The sequence below is a fragment of the Arvicola amphibius genome, chromosome 11, assembly GCF_903992535.2.
Source record: "Arvicola amphibius chromosome 11, mArvAmp1.2, whole genome shotgun sequence".
Lineage (NCBI taxonomy): Eukaryota > Metazoa > Chordata > Mammalia > Rodentia > Cricetidae > Arvicola > Arvicola amphibius.
Genome location: NC_052057.2, coordinates 81,217,733 through 81,243,752, shown reverse-complemented (window position 1 = coordinate 81,243,752; position 26,020 = coordinate 81,217,733). Strand labels below are relative to the sequence as shown.

At 40.2% G+C, this 26,020-nt stretch overlaps 1 long non-coding RNA gene across 1 annotated transcript in view; it reads left to right on the top strand.

The window, feature by feature from the left end:
- LOC119826624 overlaps positions 1 to 26,020 on the top strand; it is a 294,645-nt gene that overhangs the window by 16,560 nt on the left and 252,065 nt on the right. Inside the window, exon 2 of the long non-coding RNA XR_005287455.1 lies at positions 14,504 to 14,603. This is a non-coding gene — a long non-coding RNA (uncharacterized LOC119826624). The remainder of the gene's footprint in view (positions 1 to 14,503; positions 14,604 to 26,020) is intronic.

Here is a 26,020-nt window from a genome sequence, read left to right as displayed (position 1 = left end):
CTCTCTCTCTCTCTCTCTCTCTCTCTCTCTCTCTCTCTCTTTCTCTCTCTCTCATATATATATATATATATATATATACACACAATAAATAAGTGTAAAATAATTATAAGGTGGAAAAAAGAAAACATATTCAACAAACGGTGCTGGCACAACAGGTTGCTGGCACAACAGGTTATCAACATGCAGAAGAATGAAAATAGATTCATATCTATCCCCATGCAGAAAACTCAAGTCCAAATGGATCAAAGACCTCAACATAAAACCAACCACACTGAACCTCAAGAGGAGAAAGTGGGAAATACACTTGAACGCATTGACACAGGAGATGACTTTGTAAATATAACCTCAGTAGTATAGACACTGAGAGCAACAATTAATAAATGGGACCTCCTGAACTGAGAAGCTTCTGTAAAGAAAAGGATATGGTCAACAAAACAAAATGACAGCCTGCAGAATGGAAAAAAAATATCTAAAATGAATGAAAGACACTTAAGGAAATGCTCAGCACCCTTAGCCATCAGAGAAATGCAAATCAAAACAACTCTGAGATTCCATCTTACACCTGTGAGAATGGCCAAGATCAAAAGCACTGATGACAACTTATGGTAGAGAGGATATGGGGTAAAGGGAACACTCCTCCATTGCTGGTGGAAGTACAAGGTGGTATCTGTATGGTGATTTCTCAGAAAATTAGGAAACAACCTACTTCGAGACCCAGCAATACTACTTTTGGGTATATACCCAAATGCTGCTTAATTGTACCACAAAGCCATGTGCCCAACTATGTTCAGGGGCAGCTCTACTGTGTTGTCCAGGTGAGGTGTAGGAGCCACTCTGCCAAGTGCTACAGCCAGTGAGGGGCAAGGTCAACCCCTGCTCTTATGACCCCACGGCCATCTCCTTTACCTGCCTCAGGCACTGATGAGCAGAGGGAGGGAGGTAACTTTCCCCTGTCCATGTTGCCTCAAGACACCTGAGTAATGGGAACAGCTCTGACTTACTACTGTGGGGCTGGCTTACCTGCACTTCTGCCAACAGTGTTGGCTCTATGCTGTTGCCCAAGCAAGGTGCAGGGCCTGCTCTCCTGCTCTTGTGACCTCAGGGCCAACTGTCCCACCTGCTTCAGTAGTTGATGGGTGGAGGGGAGGCAGAATTCTTATCCATGCCTGGTTAAGCTGGAGGTCGTGGTATTCCAAAAGACAAAGGCAGTGCTGCTGGCTAGTTTTGTTAACTTGACCCAAGTTAAAGTTATCTGGAAGGAAGGAGTCTCAATTGAAAAAAAATGCCTCTATAAGATCTGGCTATAGGACATTTTCTTAATTAGTGATTGAGTGGTGACGTTCCAGCCCATTGAGGGTGGTGCCATCCTTGGGCTGTTTGTTGGTCCTAGGTTCTACAAGAAAGCAGATTAAGTGAGCCACCATGAGCAAGCCTCCATGGCCTCAGCATCAGCTCCTGCATTCAGCTTCCTACTCTGTTTGAGTTCCTGTCCTGACTTCCCAATGGCAGCAGTGATGTGGAAGTAGGAGTGAAATAAACGCTTTCCTTTCCGACTTGCTTTTGGCCACGGTGTTTCATCACACCAGCAGTAACCCTAAGACAGCCGTCATTCTAAGAAACCAACTTCAGCCAATTAAACCACCAGGTCTTACTACCTACTCCAGCAACTGTTAAACTCCAGAACATCACTGTGTTTGCTTGTCCAGGAGCAAGCCTTATTTTCTTTCTTTCTTTATTTTATTTTAATTTTTAGGTTTGGTTTGGTTTGGTTTGGTTTGATTTCTTGAACCATGAGCTCATTACGTGGCCTAGACTGGGCTTGAACTCATGAGCCTTCTGCTTCAGCCTCCACAGGCATTATAGGTATGCAGTGTACCTTATGCCTGTCAACCAGTTCTGGAAAATTTTATGTATGTGATATTTTTATGACTGATATTTTTGCTCTAGATAACCAATTATCTTTTAAAAAACAATTTATTATTTTTTATTGATTTTACTGAGCTGTACATTTTTCTCTGCTCCCTTCCTTTCCTCTCTCTTCCCCATCTTATTTTCTTGAAAGCATTCAGAATAGCTTATGAAAGCATTAAAGCAATTGAGGAATTACACTTCCTCTTCAAAATAGACCTTAGGAGCCAGCATCAACTATGTAAATCTCTAGGTTGGTGATACTCATTTCCTAATTTTAAAATTATCTCCTTGGGAGATGTCTGAATAATCACTGCTCAATTTACCTTTGTCTGTCATTAAAATAAATCTTTGCAAGCTGTACTATTCTTTCAGAATTAATTTACCTGGTACTAAATAAAAATCCATATATAGTGTTAGAAAATTTCTATCAGAAGTTGGTTTGTCACACACCCCCTCAAGGCTGACTTACACCTCTTCTTAACCCCATCTTTAAGACATACTCCTTAACTTCTCCAATGAGCATCAGACCTCCAGAAGATCCCAAGACATCACTGAAAAACTGGGTACACTGACTGATCATATCTTATTAGGTCTCTCATCTTGAGTCTCTCTTTCCTGATGGGACAAAATGGTAATGCCTAAATTCTCTGCAGTGGACACAACAGACATGCTTTTCTATTTTCTTTCCTAAAGGGTAAAACTTTTCCTTTATACCGAGCCAGCTGTTGTCTTATTTCTTCTTACTGACAGAGTTTTCAATTACTGTTTAGATAAGTGTGGCCCCAGAAGGCCATTCTTATCCTCCTAGTGTAATTTTTATGTTATACATTTCAGCCCCTACATTATTCAATAACTAAATGGGCTTTTTAAAAATTTAACAGATAAAGGTTATAATGGATCTAGAATGCTCTTGTTTCTCTTAATCCTTTTTTCCTGGCTTAATTCTGTTTTGTACCTTGGCCTTTACTTATTTAACCTTCTGGTGTGTTTGTTATCCTTCGGTGTTACAGATCACTAAGATTCAAAGGGCATCATCCCAGTAAATTGTTAACTTCAGCATCAACACCTGTCTTCCACTATGGGAGACTTCTCTATTGCTGAGTAATGTCATAATCCTGCCCCATACTTCCTGTGACAGCAACTATCTTTTCCAAAATGCTTCTCGAGACTTCTGTACCTCATAGTCCTGCACACCTATGATGGATCAGTGATGTCATCTAGCTTTCTATACCCTGTCCCACTCACTCTAAAGAAGCTCTACAACATAATGTTCATCCCTTGCGAATGGTTTGACCTTGCTGCTCTGTCAAGGGTGGGGGACTATGGAGGTAAAAAGTCTAAACTAAAAACAACCATCACAACACTTTAATAATTAGACCATGAATTCTTGATTAACAGCTAGATTGCATGTTCTGTGATGCTGACCTAGATAGTGTTCTACTGTTGTGAAAAAACACCTTAACTGTGACAACTCTTATAAAAGAGAGCATTCAACTGGGGCTTGATTACAATTTCAGAGGTTTGTTCTATTATTGTCATGGCATGGAATATGGTGTCATGTGAAGAAATGGAATTGTCAGAAAAAGTGAAAGCAAGCAGGAAAAGAGAATAAGCTTCCCTCTACCATGTCCTTTATATAGGCTGCCAGCAGAAGGTACAGCCCAGATTAAAGATGGATTGTTCTACCTGAAAGGATCCATATTAAAGTGGATCTACCTTAAATGTTTTATTTAAGAAAAAATTCCTCACAGGTGTGTCTAGCCCCTTGAGTTTTAGTTAAGTCCAGATACACTCAAGTTGACATCAAGAATAGCCATCACACATACTTTTACTTTCTGATTCATCATTTTCTCTGCATCATTCTCACTTTGGACTCTAGGAACAATGGTTCTGATCTATAATTGAATTTTGATGAGTCAGGACTATCCTCAGGCAACAATGTTTTTATAGCCAACAATGCCCCTTATAGCTGATCCTGAGATACGGATCAACATGGCCACCATTTGACTGAAATTTTCTGCGTGGACTTCTTGATCTTCCCCAACTTTAATACTTCTCCCATAGGATCCCAGGTATGTGAAGCATAACATGTTATGTGAGAGCTACTAATCAACATTGGAATAAAAGGATGGGTTTCGTGGTCAGCTGTCAGGAAAAACTGGGACTGCCTTTTCTATTTCAGCCTGAAAATTAATATAGCTTGTGAATATTTTGTTATTTAGTATATGCTGACAGTGTAGAAGGTCACAAATGTGTTTCTCTATGTTTCTGGCTTGGTGTGTGCTCCATCTTAATTAATGCTGCTCTGATAAAATACCCTCACAATAAGCATCATAGGAGTGAAAGGGTTTATTTCAGCCCACAGTTTAGGTTATAGACCATCACTGTGGAGAAGTGTCTCAGTCCCTGTTCTGTTACTGTGAAGAGACAACACAGCCAAGGCAACTCTTACAGATGAATGCATTTAGTTTGGGGGCTTCCTTACACTTTCAGTGGGTCCATGACCATCATGGCTGGAAGCAGATAGGCAATGGTGTTGGAGCAGTAGTTGAGAGCTTTATGTCATAATCTGTGAGCAGGAGAAGAGAGACAAAGACTTGAGACTGACATGGGTTTTTGAAACCTCAAAGGCAAGCCAACCCCCAGTGACACACTTCTTCCAAAAGGCCGCATCTCCTAATCTTTCCAATTCACTAAATTGAGACTAAGCATTCAAATATATGAGCCTATGAGGGCCATTTTCATTGAAACAACCACAGAAAAGTTTATGTGATAGGAACTTGAAACAGCTTTTAGTTCCTCCGTTATATAAGACATCAGCCAGGAGTTCCTTGCCAAGGTGGCTCAATTTTCTAAAACAGAAGTCTGGCTCATTTTGAGTCTAATGTTGAAAATAAATAAAGGACCGCATATTCTTTAGGCAAATAAACAAATACATTCTGCCCAAACCATGAGTTAGAGAGTGATAAGTTACTTATGTAAGTAAAATATTACCACTTGTATTGTGTAGTATAGTATGGTATTATCACTTATAGTAAATTAGAAATGATAAGGACACATGGACTTCTCAAAGTTATATTGACAATATAGTCAGGTCTGTAAATTTATTGAACACACCAAACAAAGAGATAAAGTGTTAATTAATCTCACTGGTTGACAGTAAGGCTACTACCATAATTTACAGCCAAATTTGAGGGAAACTTCAGCTAAATATTGCTCAGCTGTAGATGGGCTCTGACCAGGTCCATCTCTAGGTTTCTAAGAGATGGGCTCGAGTCACGGTTTGCAGTGGCTTTAGTATTTCCCATCAGGTCCAATCAGGGGCAAACATACATCCTGATAAATTTCCTGGCTGTGAACCTTCTGTCTCACATGTGATCAAGCACATCCATTGCAGTTGGGCCAAACAAACTTGTTTAGACTTGTTTAGGGAGTGGAAACATGTGGCTTGTTATCTCCCACAAACAGTAGCCCCCAGTATTTTAGGAAGTATCTCTCCTTGGGTGTGCAGATCAGAGGCATTTTGTTTCAGGAGCCTCTAGGGCACAGTAATTGAAACTTAAGATGTAACTTTGGCTTTCACAAAAGTCACCTCTCACCTGGCTTCTATAAAAGGAAAACACCTAGTGCCAGGGCAGGACAGCATTTTCCCACCTGTGTGAATCAATCAGGGAAGTCCTGACTCAGCTTGATCTCTCTGATTGCCTGTTGATAAGACCCACCGGCTTTGCCAAGCCTTTGGACCAAACCCTGCAACTAGAACCTGCTCCATGACCTGGTATGTTGTTAATATATTAGCTAACTATCTGCAGCATCTTTTTACATTTGAATTAGCTTTCTGCTCTTGTCTTCAGTAAAGACTTTTTAAACTGTATAGCTGCATTATACTCCAAGTATAAGTCAAAGCACCTTGAGAAGTGTAATGTATTTAAGATTGGGACAAAATAATTTGGTCATAGATATTAAATTGAAATCAGGAGTCTTTGATGAATTAAAGCCAATGAAAATTGTTTGGCTTATGAATTTATTGCTATTCAACGAATTCTGACATTGTGCAAAGATTCAAACATGCTCATGTTTCTGACATAACTTCCTCATGACATATGATCTATTTTCTTTCTGTCTTCAAAGTGTTTGCACAAACTGTGGCTTGCTCTGGGTTTTCAAGTCTTGGCTCCCTTTCGTTCTTGAGATCTTGGCTAAACTTGTCTCCAGACTTTTGTGTACCCTTCCTTTTAACATAACTTTGCATAATAATCTGAACTGAGAAAAACTGCAAGTGGCAAAAAAAAAAAAAAACTCAGCGTAACTGTTGCTTAACAAGAAAAAAGATGTTTCTCTCTCACACACACACGACATATATTGGGTCTAGATCTGACAGTGTTGCGTGTCAGGAACAATACTGTATCTGGCCTGGGCTCAATCTAAAATTCACAAGTTAGGGAAGACAGGGAAGATGATCTTTATTCTGGATGGCCACAAGCAAAGCTAACCAATTTTAGAGGACTGGTCAGAATGGGCACAAGATACAGCTGGTGTCGTTGCTCCCATTACCACTGGAATCTGACTCTGCTCATCTTCCCATTCCTTGTGATTGCTGTCTATGGAACTGAAGTGAGATACATAGGATGTTCTGGTGGAGATAGGCAGAGCTTATTATTTTGTAAAGGAAAGGACTTTCAAGGGGTCTCACCTGTCTAAAGAGAAGACTGAACAATAGTCTTGATACATAGTTTCAGCAGGTTTTACACTAGCTCTGAAACCTCTGGAATTTTTCTGTCCAGGTGATTCAGAGACCCATTGGGAGGGTCCCTTTACAAAAACGCACAGTGCTATGTTCAAGTTATTTAAAACAGGTTTTAATCTCTCTCTCTCTCTCTCTCCTCTCTCCTCTCTCTCTCTCCTCTCTCCTCATCCTCTCTCTCTCTCTCTCTCTCTCTCTCTCTCTCTGTGTGTGTGTGTGTGTGTGTGTGTGTGTACAAACACAATGGAGCATGTTGAGGAGCCTGCCTGACTCCATTTTGAAGGCATTATGCTATATCATTAAAAACAAGTTCCTGTTTACTGTAAGAGCTTAGTTGCTCTCTATTTCCTGGAACCTGATCTTCATTAACCCATGACCTCGGCTTGTTTTTGAGAATACCCTTACTCTCCATGTCCCTAATCACATGGTGACCACATGATGTTTCTTGAGATTGTAAATATTTTTTTTGTATTTATGTATTACCCCATTGTCTCTCTTCTGTAAATCTCATGATTTTACTCCTTAAAGGGTCCCAGAAGTGGGTTTGGGGTAATACATATCTCCCAGAGCTAGAGATATAATTTAGGTCTGATTCTACTCACTAGTAGTTAGGGTCTTAGGGCCTTGCATAGTCATTGGCTATACAAGTTTTGTTTATTTGTTTTTGTTTTTGTTTTTTATTTATTATGTATACAATATTCTGTCTGTGTTTATGCCTGCAGGCCAGAAGAGGGCACCAGACCTCATTACAGATGGTTGTGAGCCACCATGTGGTTGCTGGGAATTGAACTCAGGACCTTTGGAAGAGCAGGCAATGCTCTTAACCACTGAGCCATCTCTCCAGCCCCTTGTTTTTGTTTTTTATTTTTGTTTTTGGAGATAGAGTTTCTCTGCATAGCTTTGGTGCCTGTCCTGAAACTAGCTCTTATAGACTAGGTTGGCCTCGAACTCAGAGATCTGCCTGCCTCTGTCTCCCAAGTGCTATGATTAAAGGCATTCACCACCATTGCCTGGCTATACAAGCCTTTTATTGTGAGGGAAGAGTCGAGCCTAATGCTCTTCAAGCCTGGAAATAGCCACTTGGCAATATTCACCAGTCTGTTGTCTCATAGCATTAAATTACAGTACTAAGCCTTTCACAGGAGCCTTCTTTGATCACTCCAGCTAAAGTAAATTTCTTTAATAATTTGGGATGGATACAGTCACTCTGGGATTTCACCTTAGTCTGTGTTGTCTAGAAAGGGAGAAATTTATATCAGGCGGAAGACTAGTCTAGCCTGCCTCCAGTTTTACTGAAGCACAGCCATACCTCTTGATTCGAGTGATATTTATGGTTGTTTTCTTGTTACAGTGCTAGACTGATGACTTGCAACAAAGAATGTGTTGTCCATGAAGCCCAAATCACTTAGTACTGGGCCATTTACAGAGAAAGTTTATGTTATTTTTTCTCAACTTGACCCAAACTAGAATCGTCTAAGGAATCTCAGCTAAGAAATTGCTTACATTACATTGACTTATGGACACATTTATGGGATGTTTTCTTAATTGTTAGTTGATGCAGGATTGCCCAACCCATTATTGGCAGCACCATCCCTAGTTAGGTGGGCCTGGCTGTATAAGTATTGTAGCTGAGCAGAACAAAGGAAGCAAGTCAGTAAGCAGCATTTCTTGTGGTCTCTGGTGAGGTCCTGCCTCCAGGTTCCTGCCTTGCATTCCTGTCCTGCCTTTCCTCACTGACTGTGATCTGGAAGCCCACTAAGATGCTCTCCAAGCCGGTTGTGGTGGCACATGCTGGTAGTATTTGCTGAAGGAGAGGGAGGCAGGAGGATCATGAGTTCAAAGACAGCCTGGTCTACACATTTTTAGCCAGGCGGTGGTGGCACACACCTTTAATCCCAGCAGCCGGGAGGCAGAGGCAGATGGATCTCTGTGAATTTGAGGCCATTCTGGTCTAAAAGAGCTGAGGCTGTTACACAGAGCAAACCCTGTCCCCAATACCCCAAAACAAACAAACAAACAAACAAAACGACAAAAGATGCTCTCTTAGTAAAAATATCTAACAGAAAAACTAGACTCTAATAGCTGTGATTATTTTCATCATTTCCAAAAGAGACAACTGAGATTGTGCATCCACGAAAGAATTTTAAGAAGGCAAAATCTACTATGCTAAATGGTAGCCAGATATTATCTTGCTTGAGGGGCATACCATGAAATAAATACTATAGTAAAACTGGGTAACAGTGGGAACATGTGAATTAAGAAAACACAGACCTCCAGGGTATTTTTTGAATCTACAGTTTGATGAGAATATATATATTTCTCTGTGTGTATTCACATATTTATATATCTATATTCAACAAAAGTTTTTTGGCATCTACTAAACAACAAGTGTTTATGAGTTAGAATAGAGCTGTAAACATGTGAGGCACACTTCCAGGGAATGTGCTAGAAACAATTATGAAATAAAGTGATGGTAGTGATTTAAAAAGCATGATGAGTTAGACAATACATTGACTATTTTATATTAGAAGGCCCACAGAAATCTTATCTATTAGGGGACATTTTAGCTGAGATTTGGCCGCAAAATAGGATCAGCCAAAGCAATCTCTGCAGAGCACCAGCCAAAGCAATCTCTGCAGAGCACGCACTGAATGAATAAGAGCAGGGTTTCTTGATGAAGCCTGAAGTGCGACGAGGAAGTGGGGCTAGGAGGGGGTCAGTCCCAGAGGACTCTCCTTGACTCACAGCACCATGGTAAACCACTGGGTGATTCTGCGCAGAGGAGGTAAACAGCTCTTGTTACAAAAACACTTTGGCTGCAGTGGTAAGAGCTACTTAGCACAAAACTGTCTTTATCAGGTTGGTCTGGAGGAATGTCTGCGAGGGACTGTCTTGATTTTTAATTGTTGCAGGAAAGCCCAGATCATGTGGGTGGCAAGTGGTCCTGGGCTGTATGAGAAAGCTGCCTAAGCATGAACCTGTGAGTGAGCAAGCCAGTAACCTCTATGGCTTGTGCTTCAAGCTTCAACTTGAGTTTCTGCTTTGACTCTCCTCAATAGTCGATTATGACCTGGAAATGCAAGCCAAATAAATTCTTTCCTCCCTGTGTTGAGAGTTTTGTCAACTTGACACAAACTACAGTCACCTAGGAAGAGGGAACCTTAACTGGGGAATATCTTCTATCAGATTGGACTATGGGCGTGTCTATAGGATATATTTTGATGACTAATTAGAAGACATCTTACTATGGGTTTGCCACTCTGGGCAGGTGGCTCTGGTTTGAATAGGAAAGGAAGCTGAGCAAGTCATGGAAAGTTAGCCAATAAATGGTGTCCCTCCATAGTTCATGCCTCTGCTCTGGTTTGAGTTGCATCTTGGCTTCCCTCAATGGCAGACTGTGATCTAGCAGTGTAAGCCAAATAAACGTCTTCCTCACGTTGTGTTTCTGTCACAGCCACAAAAATCAAACTTGAACAGGTGCCTATCTGTAGCTAACTATATGTCACTTGGAAATACTTTACACTGTTATATGTGCCTTAAATCTCTCAGTTCATTTAATCCACCTTCTTGATATACTGATAATATAGATAGTGTTTTGCAAGTTTCTCTCTCTCTCCTCTCTCTTTCTCCCTCTCTTCCCCCCTCTCTCACCTTTTTATCTATCTACCTGTCAGACTAGCTATGAAGTAATGGAAGACAAAGCTTGCATTCAAACCTAGGAAGCTTACCTTCAGAATCCGTTCACCTGTCTCTCTGCATTAGTGAGTTTCATGTTAATATAATGAAATGAGACAAGAGTTATCCTTTAATAATAATGCCTCTTTTCCTCCATCCATTTACCCTCATTTTTCTTCTTTCCTCATTTGTTTTTTCAGTGCTGAGGACTGTACCTTGAGTCTCCTCCATCTCTATTATTTAGCATTAGTCCAGTTTAATTGGTCAGTCTTGTTATATTTTCATCTGTAACCCCGTGCTACTCTGAACATCTTATTCCTAAATAGTTCTAGTGATAGCCGCTGGGAGCTCTTTCATGTGGTTTCTCTGTCCCTTTCACAAACTCCTATCAATATACATTAAAAGTTTTTAATCATTTGGGACAAGGTAAATGCCAGCGGATGAAAGAGCTTTGAGCAAGCCTGAGTTTCATTTCTGGAACCCTCAGTAGAAAGATAGAACTGACTATTAAAAGTTGTCTCTGACCTCAGTACACATGGTGTATACACACACACAGACACACACACACACACACACACACACACACAGAGAGAGAGGGGGGGGGGGAGGGAGGAGGCAATAATAAAGAAAATATAATAAACTGATAAACTGGTTTTGATTTGTTTGTTTCACTGGTGCGTCTTAATTCCACTGCAAATTCTTCAGAGTCTTTTTGCTAAAATCTTAGAGTCAGTCTTTTATTTGAAGGTCCCAAGTGTCAATTTCTTTTTTCTTTTTTCTTTCTTTTTTTTTTTAGTTATAATCTGATTGGCCTAGTAGCTCAGACTTCTTATTAACTCCAATAACTTGTATTATCCCATTATTCTTGTCAATGTTAGCCACATGGCTTGGAACCTTTTTCAGTGAGGCAGTCATATCTTGCTTTCTCTGACGCTAGGTCACGACTCCAGACTGTGCTTCCCTCTTCCCAGAATTCTTGTTGCTACACCTCTACTTCCTGCCTGGTCGCCCTGCCTTTACTTCCTTTCTGGCTACTGGCCAATCAGCATTTTATTAAAAATAATACTACAAGTGACAAGATAAAAGACCATTGTCCCACAGCACTCCCCTCCTTTCTTTTTCAAAACAAGAACTCTGAAATGTTTAGCTTTTCTCCTGACCATTATCCATAACAATTTGTAACCAACATTCTAAACAAAGGAAAATATCCTTAGTCCATTTTTGGGGAATATGGGCATAGTTTTTCAGAATACTTCCTGCTGATTGGGGGTGCTTATAATCTTTTGGGGACCTAAAGAAAATTTAGAATTATGGTCAAGTCCTGACTGGAAAATTCTGTGAGTCTTGATCATCTCAGGCAGTAGTCCTCTTTGGAACAAATTTGCAGTGTTTGGCAGCATCTCTGGCCTCTGTCCATTAGATGCCAATAGTGACTTTCCTCATGTGGTTCTGAAAATCTGTATCTCCAGACAATCCTATCTTCTTCTATGGTGATGTGGACTGGTTTTAAGTTGTGAACCACTGCTGTAGAACATGAGCGGTTGAAAATTACAGTAAGAGAGAGCGTAGTGGTCAACAATGGGGTTGTAGCAGAAGTCACTAAATATGTGTGCAGACACTGGGGAAGGATTCACAGAGCTCTCTGCCAGAGGAGATGCCTTATCAGTTGAGAACTCACTTGTAATCCTCAGTTTTATTGATCAATTATAATGATCCAGATAAGATACTTTCTTTCATTATTTTTATATAAGTCTTTATTTACCCATATTTGTGTGTTTATGTGCAGTATGGACATGGGTGTGAGCCTGTGTATATGCAGGTGCATGCAGGAACGTGTGTAGGCACCAGAGGTTTGCATTAGCTGTCTTTCTTTACTACTTTTTTTTTTTTTTTTTTTTTTTTTTTTTTTTTTTTTTTTGGTTTTTTGAGACAGGGTTTCTCTGCAGCTTTTTTTTTTTAGAGCCTGTCCTGGAACTAGCTCTTGTAGACCAGGCTGGCCTCGAACTCACAGAGATCCGCCTGCCTCTGCCTCCCGAGTGCTGGGATTAAAGGCTTGCGCCACCACCGCCCGGCTCTTTACTACTCTTTACTTCCCGTTTGGAGATGGGATCTCTGATAGAACCTGGAGCTCTCCATTTCAGACATGCTGGGCCGATAGGCAGCTTTTGGGATTCCCCCATCTCCACCCGTGCTCTACTCTATTTTTACAGGATCTCTTGCTTTTGCAGCAAGATTTTTACCCACTAAGCCGTTCCCCCAGCCTCAGGTCCATATTTTAATGGCAGGAATTACCGTTATTTTTGCAGCTGAAGATATTAAGGATCATAGGCACAAAGTAACTTGCTTAAGGGGTGTGATCTGGGCTTGAGGGGGATCCAATCAGACCAATAACTGGGGAACTAGTCCTCAGGGCACTAACATCTGCCTGTGATACTCAAGTCAGGGCTACCTCAACCCTTTTCACCCATAAATCCACACCACCTGTTGTGACTTTTTCTAGGGAAACAGGAACAACGTCTACTCACCCTGTCTAAGGCATCGACAATAGACTGGAGAAATGATCCCAGCTAGTCTAACTCAGTGAAGCAGACTTCACTAGGATTATTTATGGAGGTTTGGGTGACTCAAAGGTAGCTACTCTGCCCAAACATCCACAGCAAAGTCTGCTTCCTTGTAGCTCGTGCACAGCATGGAGTCCAGTTTCCTTCCAGAGCATCTCCTTTCCCCAGTGTATTTACCCTTGCAGTGCTGAGAAGGGCTTCATGGTTTCTTGCAACTTTATGCGCTTCTTATGACTTTTAAGTTTCTTGTGACTTTTTAGCCTTCTTCCAGGAATGAGTGTTTTCACTCAGAGGAACCACTGCACAACACATGTTATCCTAAGCTTATTTTTCCCATTGAATTATAGGCTCTAGATATCAGGAATTATACGGTGTTTATCTTAAGTCTTCTTAGCACAATGTCAGCCATGTGATAGGTACTGGATAAATGTTTAATCGCAGAGTTAACGTGTCCCTGTCACCAATCCACCTCTCACATCACCCCTCAGAACGTACTGTTTTCTGCTCTGTGTCTGGTAGAGTACTCATTTCTGGATTCACTAGTCAGCTCTCTGTGATAGTTCTGTTCCTGTACCCCATTGTTTTTTCTTAACACCCCAAATGTGTTTAGAACAAGGACATTTTCAGAGAGATTATGGCCAGATGCATTGTGCCGTGCTTGGGACAGAGATACAAAAAGTGACTTGGTTGAGGAAGGAAAACATGTGATATCTGATAGTAAGGTATCAGAATGTGTTACTATTTGTTTCCACGTATAGTGACAATTATCCAGTTTAGAAAATATTTTTCCTTAGACTCCTGAATTATTTTAAGGGGAATATTTTACGAAAACTAGCCCAGGACTGCTTTTCTTTTCTGTCTCTTTCTTTCTCTTTTCTTTCTTGTAATTATTTCCATTACTAATCCTAATTTCCATTTTTTTACTTGGTGGTGTTGCTATCTTTGTTTTCATTTTAAGCATAATAACAGTAGGCACACTCTGTATTTTGCTCCATTTATTTTTTTCTACAACTTCTGGATTGGCTATTTGCTGGTGTAGTAAAATTTTAAGTCTATTGAATTAGAAGTTAGTCTGTTTTCAAGACTCACTTTTTTCTTTGCTAAAATTCTGGTCTAATTTAAAAAACAGTAGATCATAGTTAAATAAAACTGTACCCAGGATAACCCTAATTTCCATATGCAGATTTATCTGCACTGACAGCCACCCCCTTCTCTCTCTCTCCCTCTTCTTTCCCTCCTCTCCATCTCCCTATTGCATTGTGTCTGACTGATTTTCAGAGCACCTTCACTGTTCCTCCCTCTCATTCCCTTTCTGTAAAATATCTAGACAGGAAGGAGGTGGCTGCAGAAGCTGAACAAACAATCTCATATTCTGCCTGCAATGCCATCGTTCTTTCCCCCATTTTAGGGGGGTGAAGTTGCCCAGGAAGGGATGCAGAGGAGCTGAAAAGGAAGGGGGGGTTCTCCAGAGGCTGCTGCGGTCAGGGGCAGGGACTGCCACCAGATGTGCCTGCTTTTCTGGGCTTTGATTCGAAAAGGACAGCAGGAGGAAATATTGAGAGACAAAAGCCTCGGTTTAAATGATCATTTTCTTTATTTAATATGGCAGCAGACACTCTCTGCGTAGGATCATCGTGCCGAGCATAAACTGGACTTTCCTACTTGCCTGATAGGAGACAGACAGATCCCTGTTTGCCAAATGAACATCCAAGGTAAGACCCGCAGCTTCAGACACTTGGTCATTTTCCTAAGTCAATTATATTTTTTAAGTATGTATTTCATCGTCAACCACAGTGTGGTGGGGGCAAATCCGTGAAAATCTGCATCTAAAGAGTTAAGAAAAAGCAGAGGTTTAATAGATTCAACTCAATTCCTAGAGGTTGCTTACTTTGTCAATGATGTATATGCTGTTTGTTTTTAGGGAAAATGTTTGTTTTAAGAACACACTGATACCAACACCACCCACCACTGGTAACAATTGTGCTGTTCAGACTCCTAAAAAACTTTGCAAAAAGACAGTGAGCTACAGATGCATGGGTTATATTTTTAGTTCATCTACAAATATTAGAACTCTTATTAAAATGATAGGATTTTTTTGGTAGGGAAGGAATGAATGCTGCATAATTAAGTACAGTATTTAATTTGGCTGTTGTGAAGCAAAAGAATAAGGTAATAATTTTTATTGTACTAATCAGTCTCAAGATGTTCTCTGTGTTAATTGGGTTAAAAAAATTGCAGTACTTATTAGAAATTCTAATTTCACAATGCAGTGCTGACAATAAGCGCAGCCAGTGAATTATTCACATCTTTAATTTGCTCACTTAATGACAGTGTTCTGTAATCAGAGTGCAGGGACTGCTGCCTATGCATTATGTATGATGCACAGGACTTAAATGCAGGACATTATGAAGCTCTCAGTGGTTCAGTAATTAGTTTTCCACAAGACAGGATTTAGATATTCGCAGATAAAAGTCCACAGTTGGATAATGCCAAGGTTGCACAACACAAAATAACAAAGAGAAGGCAGAGCGCAAAGTTTAGGTGAAAACTTTGTCTCTAGAGCTTGTCCACCAAGGAGACAGAATCACGTTACCTTCACTAGTTGCCTGGCTCCGATCACATGTTTGAAAACTGTTTGTGAGCAAAGTTGCAGCAGGAAAGACATTTGTACGATTTCAGTGGACCAGGGGGGAAAGATAAAACCTTTTTAATTAGTGTTCACAGAAGCCCCGCAATATATCTCCCTAACAAGTCTGCGGTATGCAGAGCAGGCACTCTCGGTGTGCTTTGTAATTTAGTTAGTGCAAATGCAAATCAGGTTACAATGGTGTTTGGCTGTGATTGTGTTTGTAAAAGGGTTACATGCCCAAATGGAGATGGAGCTTTCTGACGGTTTCGTTTCAATTGCGTCTGAAGGCAGGCTTGAGAATCAAATGAGATATTAAGTGAATCTGGGCATGAAAGGAAGTAGATTGGAATTGTCAGTGCCACTTTGAAATTTCTTAGACTTGTCAGCTGGAGTTCATTTTTTGAATGTTCTGTCATAAATTTTGTACTTTTATGAATTACGAAACATTAGCAATACTTCATAAATGTATACAAACTTCAGGGAACCACTTCACAGATTATCATTCTAAAAGTTTAGCAACTAACAAGGCATTATTAATGGAACTGTTTTAAGAGCCCATTGTTTATTAAACTAGTGTATTTTTGAAGACTTATGTTTAATATTTACTAGTATAGCACCATGGCTTTACCATTTATCTGTCTATAATTTTCATTCATTTCTCAAACTTGTGTATTAGAATCCTTAGTAAATATTGGCATCTGGAAATTGAAATGAAAGATTTTTAAAAAGAAAGTTGAATTGCAAAACAGTAAAAGTAAGCATAGGGTTTAAAAGAATGAGATGCCAAATGAAAATATTGTGGTTTCCTTTACATTTGAACATTACTTAAGGAAAAAGTTGATAGACACAGTGCCTCATTCTCGTGGTCCTAGCTACTAGGGTTGGATTTGTCAAGGGGCTCAGTCTAAAGGATTGCTTGATCTTAGGAGTTACAGGTCCTGCTGAAAAGAGCAACATGGGGAAAGCTTGCTTTTAAAAGCCCTGTCTCCGGAAGTCTTCTAACTTGTCATCACCTGTAACTTCTGAAAGTAACTTCAACAGAGTCATAGAAAACGTTTTTTTTTTTCCTTAGTGAGTATGATGTATTTTCCATCTTTATAATATTTAGGACATTTCAGTGGGGAAGCACGCTGCGCAGGGCATACGGTTACAGGGATTCTCGGAGCTGTAACACAGAGATGTGATGGATGGAAGCAGTAAGGCATACAGATCGCTAGCTTATTTAGGGTGGTGACATTGAATTTAGTGACCACACACTGCTCACGGTTGCTCGCAGTTTGATTTCATTCACCCAGCCCAGGAAGTCCAGGCCCAGGCTTTGGTGCAGCTCAGATTTCACTGTGGACTTTTGGTTATTTGGTGATCTGGTTAAAATTCCAATCCTGACTCAGTAGATCTGAGTTGAGGCCCCACACAATTTCCCAATGATGCCATGTGGTAGAATGTGGAAAACTTCATTTAGTGAGATCTCAAACACATTTTATTTCCATCATGTCTGGAAGGTAGGCCCAGGAATCATTGATTCCTCAACAAACTCTAGTCTTCGTCCAGTTGTGATGTGTTGTAGTTCCAGTAGAGGAACTTCCAGTTTGGATTGCCAGCTTCAACTCTTTGCTACCCCAGAAAGTCCAAGCCTGTATAGTTGGAGCCCTGGCTGCCCGCCGAGTTCTGGCTGAGAACTCTTATGGGTTTGAGTCCACAACGCCATTCACCAGAAGTAGCCTGTTCTACAATCAGACTCAGCTGAGAAGCTTAAGTAAGTGCCCCGACCTCAAACATTCCACTCTACAGTGGATGTTAAGACTACCTGAATTTTTCTTTAACAAAGGTTCAAAATTGATTCTGATTGACAGGCAATACTTGTAAACAATATCAAAAATGGTCCCTGCTGTGCAATGACCTCATAGGAACTCTTCGGAAAGTGACACTATCATGGCTTAGGTTTCCCTTTTCTGTACACTGAGAACATTTTTTCTATGTGATGTTATCAATGGGAGCATTACATAACAAGAACACAGCTCCTTGTTGAGTGAGCTTCAGGAAGTCTGTGCTGAGTGATTGGCATTAGAATTAACTAATGAGTACGTACCATGTTTGTCTTTCTTGGTCTGGGTTACTTCACACAGGATTTTTTTTCTAGCGCCTTCCATTTACCTTCAAATTTCTTGGTGTCCCTGTTTTTAACAGGTGAATAATACTTCATTATATAAATGTACCACATTTTCTTTATCCATTCTGCGGTTAAGGGACATCTAGGTTGTTTCCAGGTTCTGACTATTACAAATAAAGCTGCTATGAACATAGTTGAGCATATGTCCATGTGGTATGATTGAGTACCCTTTGTGTATAAGTTCAAAAGTGGTATAACTGGTTCTTGTGATAGGTTGATTCCCAGTTTTCTGAAAAACCATCACATTGACTTCCAAAGTCTCTGTACAAGTTTGCACTCCCACCAGCTATAGAGGAGTGTTCCCCTTGCTCCACATCCTTTCTAGTATGAGCTGTTGCTTATGTCTTTGATCTTAGCCCTTCTGACAGGTGTAAGATGGTATCTCAGAGTCCTTTTGATTTGCATTTCCCTGGTGGCTAAGAATGATTTACATATCCTTAAGTATTTCTCAGCCATTTCAGATTCTTATGTTGTGAATTCTTTGTTTAGATCTGTACCTCATTTTAAAATTGGATTATTTGGTTTATTGATATCTAGTTTCTTGAGGTCTTTATATATTTTTGGAAATCAGCTCTCTGTGAAATGTGAGATTCTGGAAGCTTCTCAAAAAATTGACCATATACTTGGTAACAAAACAAACCTCAAGAGATACAAAAAATTGAAATAACTCCATGTATCTTATCTTATTGGATCACCAAGGCTTAAAGTTAGAATTCAACACCAACACCAATTTCAGAAAGCCTGTAAACACATGGAATTTGAATAATGCTCACCTGAATCATCAATGGGTAAAGGAAGAAATAAAGAAAGGAATTAAAGACGTCCTAAGATTCAATGAAAATGACCACACAACATATCCAAATTTATGGGACTCAATGAAAGCAGTGTTAAGAGGAAAGCTTTTTTCCCAATCTGTAGGCTGCTGGTTTGTCCTGTTGACTGTGTTCGTTGTCTTTCAGAAACTTTTCAATTTCATGAGGTTCCATTGTCCTTTGTGCCTGTGCTATTGGTGCTCTGTTCAGGAAGCTGTCTCCTGAACAATGTTCAGGTTCATTGTATCTGCATTTATGTTGAAGGCTTTGATCCATTTGGACTTGAGTTTTGTGCATTGTGATAATTAAAATCTATTTGCATTTTCTATGTTCCTACATTCAGTTAGATCAGCATCATTTGTTGAAGATGCTTTCTTTTTGTCACTGTATGGTTTTGACTTACTAATAAAAAATCAGGTATCCATAGGTGTGAGGATTTACATTTGGGTCTTTGATTTGATTCCATTGATCCACCTGTCTACACTTATGCAATATAATGTGGTTTTTATTACTATAGCTCTGTAGTAGAGCTTAAAATCAGGGATGGTGATAGTTCTGGAAGTTCTTTTATTGTACAGAACTGGGGGTGGGGTGGGAGAAGAGGTGGGGAGAGGAACTGAACTGGATGCATGGGGAGGAGACTACAGCGAGGATGTAAAATAAATAGATGAACAAAACCCCATAAAGCCAAAAAATTAGAATGAGAATTAACTAATGAATAAGTAGGCTTTTCTGTCCCTTCCATTTTTCCTTATTCCCTCCCTTTCTCCTTTCATCCTTCCCCCAGTATCAAAGAGTATTATATGAAAATGAAAATGAAAAAAAGTATCTTAAAGCATGAGACATTCATTTAAACAGAAATGCTTAGCTTATTGAAGAAAACGATGTAGGAGATCAGGCTATAAAGATATGTACAACCTTAAACTTATGGTTCATTTTAACTAAATTGGAGTTTGCATTTTAGTTTATAGACTTAGAGAGTTACTAGGGGCTATAATGGTTAGATATGTGTTTCAAGAAGATTATCTTGGCACCAAGGCAGAAGAATTTGGTGAATCAAGATTGAAGACAGACAAGTTAGGTTCTGTGCTCCCAGAACAAGTGATAAGAGAAACCTTTTTATCCATACCACACACCTCGGTTTTGAGTTTGCCCCTTCTTTTTCAGACACTAATGATGCTTTTGTAGCAGAAGTGTGCAGGTTGGATCTTACAAATCGTCTGACTTGGAGAATTCAGAGAACTCAAAGCTTTTGGGAGCAACCACAATTCTTTTTGATTTAATAAATTTTTTCATTTAATTTGCTTTTTTGAAAACTTATTGCAATGCACCTTTTTGTCTCAGCATTTTCCTCCGCAGCGTCCTTGGCCCTTTCTATTTTGACATCAAAGGCCATTCCAAAACTGGCAAAAGCCTTGAGGTTCTTCTCCTTTTCTGTGATGAGAACTCTGCCTTTCTCCTTTCTGTAGAAATCATGGAAGAGCATCACAGGTGCTGGCAGCTGGAGGACAGTGAAGCCCGGTTAATAAAAACTCAGAGAGAGAAACTGGGGGTCAACTTGAAGTCTGAAAAAGCAAAGCGGCCAGCCACTGGCTCTTACCTCAATCTCAGTCCAAAATGGTGATCTTCCCTCCAGGAATCTCAGAATGAGACTGAGTCTGAGAGTTGTTTCCTCCCATTTAGGGCTTAGATTGAAGGTGCGCACCACTGCTATTAAAGCCGTGCACCTACTGATTTCTATGGCAAACTAGTGTGGTTACTGGGATTAAAGGTGTGTGTCACCACTGCCTGCTTTGTAAAGCTGACAAGTAGGGCTGTTTTCTCTCTGATCTTCAGGTGAGTTTTATTTATTAAAATACAAATGGAATGCCATTACAAGACAGTTTGATTTCTTCATCAAAACTGCCTCCTTTCTTGGAGTAGACGAGAAAGTATGAGCTTGGGGTTGTATTCCTTCAGGAGTGGTATGTTGGCCTATAGTGATTCAGTGGATTTGTTTGTGCTCTTGGGTGCCAATGCAAGATGTCAATGGTCATTGGAGATGCCAATGGTCCAGGACACTTTCCTCTCAATAGCTGCTTTAACTTTAAAGGTATATATTTTATAGCAAAATCTTCTAAAGTGTCCTTTAGAGACTTGAGAGCAGTTAGTGAAAAACACCAGGAATGTCAGCGGTTGGGGTCATTGTGCCTATCCTGGATGCACTGCTTGTTCAAACACTTTGTGTAGAAACTATGTATTAATTTTGACTCATTTGGTTATTTAAGTTCTGCTCCCTTTTATAGTGTTCTGCCCTAAGTAGCCATAACTGGTTTTCCACCAGAAAAGTCAGCATAGATTTAATGGTTCCCAGCTTCTATTCACTCACCTTCACATAGTAAGCTCTTTCAGTCCTAACATTATCATAAAAGATATTATCAGAGATGCCTACCTCTCTTGGTTTTTGCTTTGGGCCTATGCTCGTTTTATTAGTTTACTTGTTTTGTTTTCTATTTACCTTACTCTGAACCTGGATGTGTTTATGTGTCTGTTGAATAAGAGCCCACCAAAAAAATGTCCCCTTTAAATCACCATTCAAATATGTTACCTTTTATGTTATAGGAACACAGCAGGTTGGGATACACACCTGGAGCATCTGGATGGGCCCACTGTAATCACAAAAGTCTTTGGAAAAGGTAGACAGAGGAATTAGAGTCAGAGGAAGGGATCAAGAGATACTACCTGGCTGTACCTGAACATAGAGGGTAAGACATGAGTCAGAGTGTGCAGGAATTCTCTAAACATTAGAAATGACTTCGAAATAAATTTAATCTTTGCCTGTAAGAGAAAGCAAGTTGGTCAATACCTTGATTTAAATACATTTAGACTGATCTTGGACTTCTTTCCTCCAGAGCTATGTGACAATAAATACTCTGTATTTTAAGTAATAAAATTTGTAGTAATTTTGCTACAGCAGCAGTAGGGTTCTTCTTGTTTAGTGACATAGTAACTGGACCAGTTTGCAACCCCCCTCAACATTTGTTGCCTATTATTTTTTATCTTTGTCATTATGACTGATGCAAGATGAAATCTCAAAGTTGTTTTAATTTGCATTTCCTTAAATGCTAGGAATGATGAACATTTTTTAGATATTCCTTAGCCATTTTTCATCTTCTTTAAAAATTGTTTTCAGCTTGCAGACCCATTTTTTTAATGGATAACTTGGATTTTTGACTGTTAGTATTTTTTTAAATAAATTTGGCTATTAATCCTACTCTATTAGACATATAGCTTGCAGAGATTCTCTCCAATTCTGTGTGCTTTTTCCTTGCTTGGTTGATTATCTATCTGTGCAGAAGCTTTTAAGGGTCGGGAAGTTCCAGTTGTCCAACATTGGCCTTAATTCTTAAGCAAATTCAAGAATCCTCTTCTAGACCTGTGTCATGTAGGGCACTGCCTATGTTTTTTTGTAACAGTTGTGGATTTCATATTTAGGTCTTTGATTCATTTGGAGCTAGTTTTTGTATGATAGATAGCAGAATATTTTCATTCTTCTGACTGTGGAAATAAAGCTTTCTCTGTACTATTTGTTTAAAATTCTCTTTTCTCCCATTTCTGTTTTTGTTATCTTTGTTGAAAATTGAATGGCTGATATAATATGTATTTATTTTTGGGTCTTCATTTTTGTTCAATTTGCTACACATCTGTTTTTCTGTGTCAGTAACATTATTTTTGCTATAATTTGGCAATATATCTTGAGATCTGGAATGGTGATCTCTTCAGTAATGTTCTTTCTGCTCAGGATTGTTTTGGTTATCTGGGGTCTTTTGTGGTTTCATATGAATTTTGGGATAGTTTTACTTAATTTTGGATAAGAATGATATGGGATTTTGGTTGGCATTGCTTTGGATCACTAAATATCTTTTGATAGAATGGTTATTTTCATAATATTCTATGAACATGGGATGTGTTTCTGATGTGGGATGTCCTTCTGCATATGTGTTAATGAAGCTGTTTTGGCCAATGGCTTAGGAAAGGAAAGCCAGGTGAGAAATCTGAACAGAAATATATAGAGAGAACAGGGAGAGTCTAGGAGACACTATGTACCCCCTGAAGGAGAAAGATGCCAAAACATTACCAGTAAGACACAGCCTCATGGAGATACATAAATTAATAGAAATGAATTAATTTAAGATGTAAGTTAACTAGGAATACATCTGAGCCATTGGCCAAGCAATGGTGTAATTAATAAAGTTACTGCATGATTATTTGGGTCTGGGCTGCTGAGAGACAAAAGCACAGTCTCTGTTTGCATAATAGCACCCAAACTTTTGATAAGAATTTCCACATAAAGTCTAACAAGGGCAGAGTCAAGTGCAGCTTCTTGGTAACCACTTTTACTCTGATAGATTCTGTTTGCTGGTGGCAAGCAGATGCATGGCTCTTTTATGAGATGCTTCCTAGTGCATTCTTAGTAGCTAAAACCTTGGAGCTCTTCTAAGAGACTCTGTCACCAAACACTTAAATGGTGTTTATGAGCAGCTGGCATCAGACTTCTTGGTGATGGCATGGACCTAGAAACTCCATAGAGTTGTGTCAATAAATGTGGCTCCTGCCAGTACCTCTGCCATGAAGGTAGACTCTCAAAAAGCCCTCCCTACTTTATCTAGGCTGAGAAACCAACTTTCAAAGAGAATGGATTCAAAAAAGCCAGCACAATCAGTAGGGTTATATCGTGGCCCCACTGCCAGTGGTCCCACAGACTCTCTCAGCCAAACAACTGTCACACAAATTCAGAGGGCCTAGTGTGGTCTTATGCTGGTTCCCCCACTGTCTGTCAGGAGTCAGTGAGCTCCTTCTGTGGTTATCACCATCATGGTCTTGACCCCTTTGCTCATATTATCGCTCCTCCCTCTCTTGGAATGGTCTCCAGATGCCCAGCTCAGGACTTACCTGTGGATTTCTGCATCTCCTTCCATCAGTTGCTGGATGAAGGTTCTATGATGATAATTAAGGTAGTCAACAATCTGATTACAGGGGAAGACCAGTTCAGACAGCTTCTCCACTATTACTTAGGGTCTTAGCTGGGGTCGTACTTGTGGATTCCTGGGAATTTCTCTGGTGCCAGGTTTCATGTTTGCCTTCTCCTCTTATGCCTTCATTCTTACTTCCCCCACTTCCCTCTGGTAAGCTTTCCTTGTTACTTAGCCTCTCTGGGTGGACTGTAGCATGATTATCTTTACAGCCAATATTCACTTATGAGTGAGTATATACCATGTTTGTCTTTCTGGGTCTGGATTACCTCACTCAGGATGATTTTTTTTCTAGCTACATCTATTTTCACACAGATTTCATGAAGTCATTGCTTTTTAGCTGCTGAGTAATACTCCATTCTCCTATTGTATCTTCAGTGCCCAAGATTCTTTCCTCTGTCTCTTGTATTTTGTTGGAGACACTGTGTCTGTAGTTCCCGTTCAGTTACCTAGATGGTCCTTTTCCAGGACCACCTTCATTTGTGTTTTCTTCATTGTGTCTATTTCCATTTTCAGGTCTTGAACAGTTTCTCTCACCCATATGTCTCGTTTTTCTTTGCTTTCTTGACATTCTTTAATGACTTTATTGATTTACTCCAAATTTTGTTTGTCTTTTCCTTGATTTCTTTAGGGGATTTTTAAATTTCCTCTTTAATCTTCATAAAGTTGGTTTTAAGTTCATATTCTTGTGTTTTTGCATTGGAACACTCAGGTCATGCTGTAGTAGGATAGCTGGGCTCTGATGGTGCCTTACTGCCCTGGCTGTTGTGGATTGTGTTCTTACACTGGCATCTAGGCATTTGTGTTTGGGATGATTATAGGTCTAGGTGCTCATTTCTGAGTTTGTTTTTGTTAGATGGGCATTTTGTTCCTTGGTTTCTGTTTCCTCTTTCATCTCCTGGCCTTTGGTTTTTTTTTCTTTTTTTTATATAATTTTTTTCTCATGGTTTATTTTTTATATTTAAAAATTTCCATCTCCTACCCCCCTCCCTCCCTTCCTCCTCCTTCCCTTTCCCTCCCCTCCTTCTCCCCCTTCCCTCCCCTCCCCTCCACCCATACCTCCCCTCGCTCCCTCTCAAGGCCAAGGAGCCATCAGGGTTCCCTACTCTATGCTAAGACCAAGGTCCTCCCAACTCCCCCCAGGTCCAGGAAGGTGATCGACCAAGCTGAGAAGGCTCCCACAGAGCCCGTCCATGCAAAAGAATCAGAGCCCAGCACCATTTTCCTTTGCTTCTCAGTCAGCCCCCGCTGTTGGCCACATTCAGAGAGACGGGTTTGGTCGCATGATCCATCAGTCCCATTCCAACTGGAGTTGGTGATCTCCCATTAGTTCTGTCCCACCGTCTCCATGAGTGAACGCACCCCTCATGTTCCTGACTTTCTTCCTCATGTTCTCTCTCCTTCTGCTCCTCATCAGGACCTTGGGAGCTCAGTCCAGTGCTCCAATGTGGGGCTCAGTCATTTTCCCCATCTATCGTCAGGTGGAGGTCCTATGGTGATATGCAAGAAATTCATCAGTATGGCTATAGGAACTGGCCTTTTCAGGCTCCCTCTCCTCAGCTGCCCAAGGAACTAACTGGGGGCGTCTCCCTGGAAACCTGAGAACCCCTCTAGGGTCAAGTCTCTTGACAACCCTCAGGTGGCTCCTTAAATTAAGATATATGCTTCCCTGCTCCCATATCCACCCTTCCTGTATCCCAAGCATCCCATTCCTCCGAGCTCCCCCCGTTCTCCCCTTCACACTTTTCTCTCCCCATCTTCCCTTGGCCCAGTCTCGCCCAACCCTCAAGTTCCCAATTTTGCCTGGCAATCGTGTCTACTTCCAATATCCAGGAGGATTACTATATCTTTTTTGGGGAGTTCACCTTCTTATTATCTTCTCAAGGATCCCAAATTTATAGGCTCGATGTCCTTTAATTATGGCTAGAAACCGATTATGAGTGAGTACATCCCATGTTCATCTTTTTGGGTCTGGGTTACCTCACTCAGAATAGTGTTTTCTATTTCCATCCATTTGCCTGCAAAATTCAAGATGTCATTGTTTTTTACCACTGAGTAGTATTCTAGCATGTATATATTCCACAGTTTCTTCATCCATTCTTCCACTGAAGGGCATCTAGGTTGTTTCCAGGATCTGGCTATTACAAATAATGCTGCTATGAACATAGATGAGCATATGCTTTTGTAGTATGATTGGGCATCTCTTGGGTAGATTCCCAATAGTGGAATTGCTGGGTCCTGGGGTAGGTTGATCTCGAATTTCCTGAGAAACCGCCACACTGCTTTCCAAAGTGGTTGCACAAGTGTGCATTCCCACCAGCAATGGATGAGTGTACCCCTTACCCCACAACCTCTCCAGCAAAGGTTATTATTGGTGTTTTGGATTTTAGCCAATCTGACAGGTGTAATATGATATCTCAAAGTTGTTTTGATTTGCATTTCCCTGATAGCTAGGGAGGTTGAGCATGACCTTAAGTGTCTTTTGGCCATTCGAACTTCTTCTGTT